Source organism: Rhipicephalus microplus, chromosome 1 (assembly GCF_043290135.1).
Source record: "Rhipicephalus microplus isolate Deutch F79 chromosome 1, USDA_Rmic, whole genome shotgun sequence".
In the NCBI taxonomy this organism is placed as follows: Eukaryota; Metazoa; Arthropoda; class Arachnida; order Ixodida; family Ixodidae; genus Rhipicephalus; species Rhipicephalus microplus.
Genome location: NC_134700.1, coordinates 227,762,376 through 227,772,346, shown reverse-complemented (window position 1 = coordinate 227,772,346; position 9,971 = coordinate 227,762,376). Strand labels below are relative to the sequence as shown.

General features: G+C 43.8%; 1 long non-coding RNA gene across 1 annotated transcript; it reads left to right on the top strand.

Annotated features, from left to right (window-relative positions):
• Positions 1–3,142: 3,142 nt before the first annotated feature.
• On the top strand, positions 3,143–8,266 carry LOC142810350 (uncharacterized). The gene is made up of 3 exons (XR_012894666.1): positions 3,143–3,222; positions 4,978–5,152; positions 7,662–8,266. It is a non-coding gene; the product is annotated as an uncharacterized LOC142810350 (long non-coding RNA).
• The last annotated feature ends 1,705 nt before the right edge of the window (positions 8,267–9,971 follow it).

Here is a 9,971-nt window from a genome sequence, read left to right as displayed (position 1 = left end):
CATTGGCAACATTCAAGCTGATGCACTATCTCGAAGCCCAACAGTTCAACTCTTATCTACTGAACAACTGTGAGAGCATCACAACGACAAACCACCCGGAAAGTATATACCATTGAGAACGGACTGAGTATAGTGGCACGCAGAGGAACACGAAAAGTCTATATGCCTTTTACCCTCCGGTCTTCTCTTCTCCAAAAAACTCATGACGCTTTCGGTCATGTTGGTGTAAAGAAGACGATGCGGCGTCTTTCTCTACAGTACTATTGGCCCGACATCATCAACGACCTGAGTGAGTATACGGCACTGCGATACTTGCCAGCGCTGCAAGAAGCCGAAGACCGAATGCTTTGGTTCCCTGGAGTCTTTGCCACCAGCGGAACCACCATTTGATCTTCTGGCCATGGACACTATCGGAGGTTTCGGCAACTACGGCTCATCCAAAAGATTCATCCACTTAGCCGTTGATGATGCCCCTCGTTATGTGTGGGCTTTTGCACACAAGCTACAAGACGCAGCTACAAGACTTCGTTCTCTTGCACGTGACCTCACACTGGTACAGTGTAACTCAACAGACTTCACAAACGCGCGCCTGCATAACTTGGATCCCGATCTGCAGCTTCGTCTTCCCCCAAGATATCTCGAGCTGAGGAGACTCTTCTATGCAGCCTGTGGCTTGGAGTGGCCTTCACGAACGCATACTCTTATCTCATTGGGATGGCCAGCTCTCCTACATGCACTTACTGCAGTTGCGAAGAAACCATCGCGCACCTTCTGTGTGAGTGCGCCCATTTCAACGCGCAAAGACAAGAACTCACTGCAGCTCTGGATAGACTAGACGATCGGCCTTTGTCGGAACAAAGGATTCTGGGTCATTGGCCGAGCCAATCCTCAGCCCAGAAGGCTTTGAAAGCTTTGCTGCGCTTTTTGCGGACAACTGGCCTCAGAGACAGATTTTAGTGTCTTATACTCTTTGATGTTGCCTTTCCTCTGTCGCACTTTTTTTGTAATTTCTCTCTCTCTCTTCGCAACATTTCTTTTCAACATCTTTCATTCCCCTCACCCCTTTCCCCAGCACGGGGTAGCCAGCCGGTCTGAGAACTGGCTAACCTCCCTGTCTTTCCACTTAAACTTTCTTCCTCTTCCTCCTTGCATACAAGAATGAGACTTGCGACGCCTACATCTCTTCTCTGAAGAGTATCTTCGCTGCTGGAAAGCCTCGGAAGTTCCTTTCCTACCGCGGCACAGGATTCATTGCCGGCAAATTTAAGCAGTTCCTCAAGCACAACAATATTCATCAGCACAACAATATTCATCAGCTCACAACGCCCGCAGTGTAATGGCCTTAACGAGCGCACTAATGAGTCGATCGTTACTCGCCTCCGATGCAAGATCAACGACGAACCCCGAAAACCGTGGCCGCGTCTCCTCTCGGACGTTGTCGACGAGTAAAATATAACACCTCACGAAGTCACAGGCTACCCACCCTGCTTTCTCATGTATGGCACACCATCGTATCCCCATCTCCTTTCAGGCGTTGCCGAAAATCTGCAGGAAGCTCGCACAAATGCAGTCCGCGATTCAGTGGCATATCGCGAGAAAAACAAGATCATATACGACAAAAAGTTCCTTCCATTAGAGCTCCAAGTGGGAGACTTTGTCCTATATGAAACACCCTGGCACCCGAACCGCGGCAAACTCTGCGCAATCATGGAAGGACCCTATACGATCACACGCAAGATCTCGGCAGTTAACTACGAGATCGACCGCAACGTGGCTCCACTCGGTCGCTAGACTGACATCGTTCATGTCGGGAGACTTAGACGATATCATCCGCCCCTATTTTTACGTCTCTCTCGGGGGAGGGGGGAACCGTGCGCGCGCACACACACACACACACACACACACACACACACACACACACACACACACACACACACACACACACTATACATTTGTATATTTCGCGTTCCCCGACCCGCCCGAGCCAGCTCACCAGTGCGCGCACCTTTTGACCTTTCGATGTTAGCGCAGTCAAACGGGCTGCCAATGCGAAGTCCCTGTTTCAGAGGGCTTCCTCGAACAAGGGTCCCTAGAATACTGCAGCCGAACACGAACCCGTTGACGGGTCACCCGAACTGTTTAAGTGTTTGCCTCCCCCTATCTTTCAATCTCTACCACCGCGATAATGGCGAGAATGCTAGCTCACGGTACCGACGACTTCCTGCATCGGAGGCTTGCGAGGGCCTGTCGCACCAACTGTTCTCGTGGTTCTCGGCGTCCGCGCTGCAGAGCACGCTTGGTCAATGTCGGAAGTTTAAGTTTCACCATCCGGCCGACGCATTTTGATGGTTCCCTTGCGATGTGCTGCAGTGATTATATATACGGCGAAATTGAAGCTCACTGTTGGGAATTTTGCCGAGGAAAACGGGAAGTGTGCCGCCGCAAAGTACTTCAAGGGGACGTTCTTCAACTTGACGACCGCCGCAGTATACGCTAGAAAGCAGAAATGTTCGCGCGTCTACTGAAAGTTCCTGCCATTGAATGAAGCCCTTTCAATTATGTGCGGATGCTTAGTTCTTCCGGTAATTCCATGTCACGAGGCCTAGTTTCTCCCAGCATATTCGAAAGAGCTTCGAGAAAATACAATGATTCCCGATCGGACTTCGCAACCACTGATTCCCGCTAGACCGCGCGTGACAGGATATGACTGGGTATAGTACGCGCTAATTCTTTCAAAATTAACAAGTACACTTCGCTTGTGCTCCAATTTATTCCTTCTGATTTTATAAATGTACCGTAAGAAATATATTAAAAAGTACAAACTTCTTTACAGAATAAGTCTGTGATCACACAGAAAAGTTCAGTTTTTTGTCGTTAACAGAAGTACATTAAAAAAAAACAGAATTTCTGTTGTTGATGTTGACGTTCTAAAGACGATCAATCACGTGACTTTTATCACTTAAAACAACTATAAAAAATATTCTTCGCAAAGCATTAAATTACCTATATTTTATGATGCTAGCCGACGGTAGCAATTATTTTGTTCTACGTAAAATGCGTATAAGTAGTTGCTGCGGTCCTTGCTTTTGGCGCGCTTCAGAGCGCGTTTTTTTTATTAGAATAGTTTCTTCTTTGCGGGAAGGCCGAACTGACGCACCTTGTCTCCGTGTCGGAGGTCTGGTGACAATAAACTGTTGCGCTTTGATACAGTTCCCCTATCAGGTGAGTGAGAGTTTCGTTACATGTTTAGGTAATTACTGAATTTTATTTTGTGTACTTGAAGTACTATTACGTGATAACGTTGTTGCTTTAGCGCTCGATGACGGTGTATCGCGTAGCCATACACAGCTTGCAATGTTTCGAGAACTGAGGTTCTATAGAAACGTTGGTTGCTAGAGTGCATCGTATTTAGCCGTGCGGCAGGTGGTGTAAATACTGGCAGGTTGTGTATTCAGAGCAGTATTGTCATTGAGATCGTGGCGAGCGGGTCCCACGATCTGTACAGCGTGCTTTGCTGTCACCGCGTAGAGTATAGGCTTACTATCGTGTGAGCTCAGTAGAGGCATTCAGTGCGTGAGATCGCGTCGCACTGCAATTTTTGACCGTTGTCTCATCTGTAAAGAACCAGTTGAGGCGTGCCGATGCTGGTGCACCGCTAACGTTGCATGCAAAGATTGTGCTCGCGCCATGTGGCATTGTAGGAGCCCCATTTGTGTCGATCGCTAGTGTCCTTAGCCGCCTATGAAGCGTAGTTGTTTTTTTTTTTTTAATTCTTTCTTTGCCGGCGTAATAGACCCGCATTCGCTTCAGCCAGCGTCACCGGGGGTTGGCGACGCGAGGTTCGTTCCGTGCCTCGCCGGCCGCTCTCGTTGCCTTGACGCTCGCGCATTTGAGTTCCTGGCGCCCCTTCGTCGCGGAGAATGAAGAGACGCAGACGTGGTGACGTAAGCGTCTCTGGGTGATGTCGCCGGCGCGGAATGCAGCAGCTCCACACCGAACATGCGTGCACGTTGACTTTGCGTTGGATTATAAATGGCCCTTAACACCGCAACGCTAATGTTTTAAATGGTATCGTTAAAGATTCTGTTCGATAATATGAGCATTTAAATAAGTGACGCTATGCAGTGTCTCGTATGAGGAATGCCTCGACTCGTTCCATACTACCGCACTGATTGTGTATCATCATCTGCATGAACAGTATTTAGCGAAATTATTCAGCTGAACCCGCATAAATCGGACTACTATAAATGTTGTGTATGTCGGACAGTTGTAAAATCACACTGATGTGTTGGGCTTCAATAGATTTGAACATATGATATATTGAACACGGCACCAGCCCGAAAGCTGTTAAGTGCACTACACGTGATTGAGGCGCGCGCACGCCAAGCGTACTAAATGTAGCGCCTGTGTTTCATTCCTCTCGGTTTTTTTTTTTCTTACCTTCACTTTTTGAACATTACGCTGATTCAGTATACTTATGCGTGCCGACAGATCAGTCCTCGTCAGCGCCACAGTCTGAGTGGGTCTCTTTCCTCACTTCTAGCTCACTAGCTTCATTTTTGACTCACCGACCCAAATGTCTCAGCGCGCTTATTGGTTCTCGCCAGGGTTCGGTATAGTTGGACATGACTTATCTATTCGCAATACAGCAGCGGCTTTGGAATGACCGTAAAACCAGTTACGCGTTGTCGGCAGACGCACCGCTGAAAGTAGTGTCGTTTGAGACGGGAGTCACACCAATCATTCTAGACTTTTAGAGGCTTTGCGTAATCGCTTTGAAGCACGCTGGATGTTCTTGCGCGCGTTTTTCCTACGTGAGCTGAGGTTTCGTGCTTCGAAGAGGTGGCGGCCTTTGATGAATGCGCGCTACGTGGAAGATATCGGCGCAATGGTTTGACGTTCGATGTCAAATTTGGTGTAAGCGTTTGCTTGTTTGAAGTACGCTGGCTGTTCTTGCACGCTTTTTTTTTTTTCCAGCGTGGAATGAGGGTGGCTGCTTCAAAGATTTGGCGGACTTCGACGAATGCGCTCCGTGGACAGTACCGGCGCCGTGGTTTGACGGCTGGCTGTTCTTGCACGCGCTTTTCCGGCGTGGTATGAGGGTGGCTGCTTCAAAGATTTGGCGAACTTCGATGAATGCGCTCCGTAGAAGGTATACCGGCGCCGTGGTTTGACGGTCAATGTTGAACCTGGTGTAAGCGCTTACTTGTGACAACAGGGCATCTCTTTCTCGGCAACAACCTGTTTTTTTTTCATTCAGTGCTTCTTCTTTCTTGTGCATTTTATGTGTGCGGCCAGTGGATCCTCGTTAAGCTGTTCGCGTTTTGTTTCTAATAAAATAAATCATTTATTACCGTCGGGTGCTTGTTGAAGGCGCTGCTTTTGAATTCGCCAATCGGCAATCTGCTATTTTTTTGCAAGCGTAGACGTTTCTCAGAGACGTGCTCAGGTTTTATTCAGAGCATCATTTCGTATATTGGCAAGTTCTGCTGACTGGGAGAGTTGGTGCATGATAAAATGATATTTCTTTAGCGCGGCCCAGTTGGAGCATAAAGGAAAATACTATACAGTCAAGAAGGGGAAAAAACAGACGACAGTGGGAGCACTAACTTCCAACTTTTGTTTATTGCGTACCCTTACAACACATCATATTGCTCAGTCCACGTGACGCGCCACACACATGACAAAACCACACACGTGTGGAACACTATCAAAAAAACGTAGTTGTGATCTGATTACAAGTTATCAATTTATACTAATGCTTCACAGCACGCGCTCTCAGAAAATTGAGCTCTTTTCGAGATAAGGCCACAGACAGCGTACTCACACACAGCTTCGCACATTTTTCGATAGTTTTTGCCTCAATTGTTTCCCTCGTCAACTGGTTACGATTGTGGCCCAAGATGACACACTGATCAAATAATGGAGTGCATCCACTACAATGCATAGCCAGGAAACCACCAGAAAAAAGCTTGTTTTTTACATTACAAGAGTGCTCGCGCAAGCGGTCATTTACACACCTACCAGTCTGCCCAATGTAAACCGCGCCCCACCACAGCAGGAACATGTAGACAACAGCTAGGGCGCATTCAACAAACTTATTTACAGGCATCTTTCCTTCCGGAGTCCTCCACTACGGCGTCTCTCATAATCATATGGTGGTTTTGGGACGTTAAACCCCACATATCAATCAATCATGCATCTTTCCTCAGGTGGATTGCACCTCCTTCTTGGGGTTGGTAAAAGCTTGCATAGACGGCTTAGTTTGTCTGGAGCGGAGAACACCACGCGGACATTTCCTCTCAGGGCTATCTTTTTCAACTGGCGTGAAATCTGAAATAGTGTGAAATTTGATATTACCCGCAGGTCGCGAGTTCGAATCCCGTCTACGGCGGGATTCGAACCTGACAATGACTTGTTGATTTTTTTTAATATTCTTTCTTGCTTTATGATTTTTGTTAAGCATGGTTGTGGAGTTCAAAGTTTATGATAGTACACAGTGTAAATCCGTGCAAACACCCTACGTTAACAAATTGTACTTTGCCCCATGTTTCTTTAAGTTATTTCATGTTTGCAGATATCTGCACATCTTAAAAGACATTTCGAGTATTAGAACCGCTTGGTATCCTGATTTTCTAGCTTCATATTTTGGGTTTGCATGAGAAATCCTTTTTTTCGTAGCGATTGTGGTTTTGTCAGTTTACAGAAATGTATCCGTGCAGCATATGTGGCAGCGCTAACGCAACTCTCTCTGCTTTCCTTAAAACATGCCCCTTTACACAAGAATATCAGTCATCTTCCAATCAAGTGCCGAAAAATCGCATTAAATATACACACACTATCACATTATATAATGCCACATTATGTATATATATATGTTTATATATACAGTCACATTAGCCGTAAACACAGGGAAATTGGAAGAGCAATGCGAGAGAATCATGTTGTTGTGAATGTGAAACCATGCAATTTGGTCTCCACTGTTGACAGTTGCATTCAACTCAGCAAAGATTACAAGTCACTTGTTGCACATATGAAGATTCACATTTTCCAAGGCACACCAGTGAGATTTCCTTTTCAGACATGCAAGAGGATGTACAAAAACAAGTCATCTTTCTCTTCACACCTTTCTCGATGTCATGGGAAGAGCGCATGCATCGATTCAGACACAGCTTTCCAAATGAATCTGCGCAACCAAGACGCACAAATGGTTAATGACACTGACCAGTTCACGATTAATGTGGAGGATGATGTGCTTGTAGACTCGGGCATCAGTGTGAGTGAGCTTTGGCAATGTACCGTCCAACGGTACATTGGCAAAGCTCAGAGAAGAACAAAATTACTAGCATTAAACCGCGATCTGTTTAATGATATGCTTCCTGTTTTAAGGTATACTGGTTGCGAGAAACGCAAGTATAGCAGCTGTCAGTGCATAGACATTAGAAGCTTTAAATTTAACCTTTAGTGCTAGAAAGGTTGGAAGCTTAATGTTAGACTGATGTGGCGATATCTTATTTAATGTGAAGGTAATTAAAGAAAAGATCTATATATGCCAAAAGGTATATGCTTAATGAAGAGCAAGAGGGTGCCTTTGTAGGTACACCGTATCTAACAACATTCTGGTACATCTGCACTGCTAAGCACAAGCCTCTTCTTTTTAGGTCAATTGCCAGTATCAATCCCGGAAGGGGCACAAAGTTTGAGCGGACACGTGGGAAACAACACAACCTGAACCCTAAAGTGGATTCATCCGTGCCGGCCAACTCGCTCAGTTTTTCTGATAGATGCCTACATCTGGGTCCCTTAGGATAGTGAGGGAATATGCCACAAATGTGCCAAAACAGCCCTAACAGCCAGTTTTTTTTTTTCGTTTTTTCTGTCGTGGACCAAACACCTCGCTCCACATACACAAATCTCTCGTTCTCCAAGATCCGCACATTCGCAAGTGCCTGAACATTTATGGTTTACTTCAATAAACATGTTTGCATTTCACTTTATGATGTACTAAATTAATGCATTTTGGAGAGGATACACGCTATATAAAGGGAAAAGTGCAGATGCAAAAATAGTCCTTTCGAGATTTTCTGTTCTTGCACCACAAACATCTTAATTTTGCATAACCTATAACATTATGGAATATTAGAACTGATGTTGCTGCACGTGAAGAGAAATAAAAGTTATAAAATTTCTTGTTATATAATAGAACAGAAACTTATTGACAGATACTTCCTGTACTAAAAATAAATAACTTTTGAAATCACAAAAACTATCTGTACTGCAAATACAGAAGGGTAGTAATATTACAGAAAATTTGCTGTTAGTCAAAACAGAAAATTTTATTTAAAGTAACAGAAGTTTTCTGTTACTTATAACAAAAAATTATGCGAAATCACGAAAATTTTTTGTTACTGATAACAGCGAAAATTGTGAAATCACAAACATTTTCTGTTACTGAGAACAGAAAATTTTTCCAAAATTACCAAAGTTTTTGGGATTAAAAACAAATTGGAAACAAAAAGAAACAGAAATTTTTTGTTAGCAGGAACAGAAGAGCTATGTAAAAATACAGAACGCATAAAAACGGAAAACAAAAGCAAACAAATTTTCTGGCAGGCCAGCTGCCAGAAAATTTGTTTTTTTTTTCAGGAAAAATTTTTTACAGTGATATACTGCGCGCGTTAGTACTACGGCACAATATTTCATATGTTCTGGCGAAATACCCGCCTAATTTGTGCACCCCCTTCTCGGGGCCCCAAAATCAGGTAAAAAATTGCGCAAATTATGCGAGTAAATACGGTATATATATATATATATATGGGTATTTTCATATCAAGTGTACCCGAGCAATTTTCGACTATCCCCGATCATGCCTAACTATCGTGCAGGCATATGTCAATGTAAAAAGTAGGTATTGAAGCGTTACATTTCGCAAAAATAACTTTGTGTTACCTATAGAAGGCGCTTCAAACTTTGGGCACCGAAGTGAAAGTGTGTCACGCTAAATAATTTATGTAATAGTACTGATTTGAGCAATTACTACAAAATATCTTTTCCCTGATGTAAAGGTGCTACTCTTTCATGACTATGGTAGCTTGTTCATTTTTGTTTGAACTGTGTTCTTCTTGTCGCCTTAGCGAAAAATTGCAATACGGTATATGTTTAGCGTTTTTTGTATATATAGCACAATTTCTCGTAAGTAATATATTTACATTTTTCTGTTGTACATGTTTCTGTAGTAGACGATTAAAATACGTTAGAAGCGCATGAAGCAAGAAACATTGCCCAAATATTGTGACAAAGTTGGCAGAAACAGCATTTTTGCAGCAGTTGGCAGAAACAGCTTAAGCTTCGCAATGCAGCGGCCCAAGTGAGAAAATATGGCTTATATAACACTGAATAGTCAAGTGTGTCAATAAGACATGCAGAACATTTTCAAAAGAGTAGACTTTGTGTTTGATCTTAACAACCACAAGGTACTACGTAGCTTGCCTTTGTCTCGCCTTCACTGCATAGCACTTCATTGTGCTTACCACTGGTGTGTATGATGAAATGATGCATCCTAAACACGTTGCAGTTGATGCTAATTCATGCCCATAAACGACACCTCAGTCACCATTTCCGGACGAATTTTAACATTTACACCGCCCTCTTTCTTAATGGTCCAAAAGTGCTGAAAATGTTTTAATTAAAAGCTCTTCCGGTAATGGTGACGTGCTTTCAAAGTTTTGAGCACCCTAATACCATTAAAAAATATGAATGCAAAGTTTAAATAACAACCGGAAATGGCGAATTAAGCGTCATTTATGGGCACGATATCAAATGATTTCCATCTGGATAAGATACATCATTTCATTATGCACACCACTGCTAAGCAATCACGCGTCGGGCTATGCCTGATACATTATAAAAACAGCTTAGATAAACTATAGTTCATGTCGTTAACTATTGTTAGGACCATGTCTATTCATTAT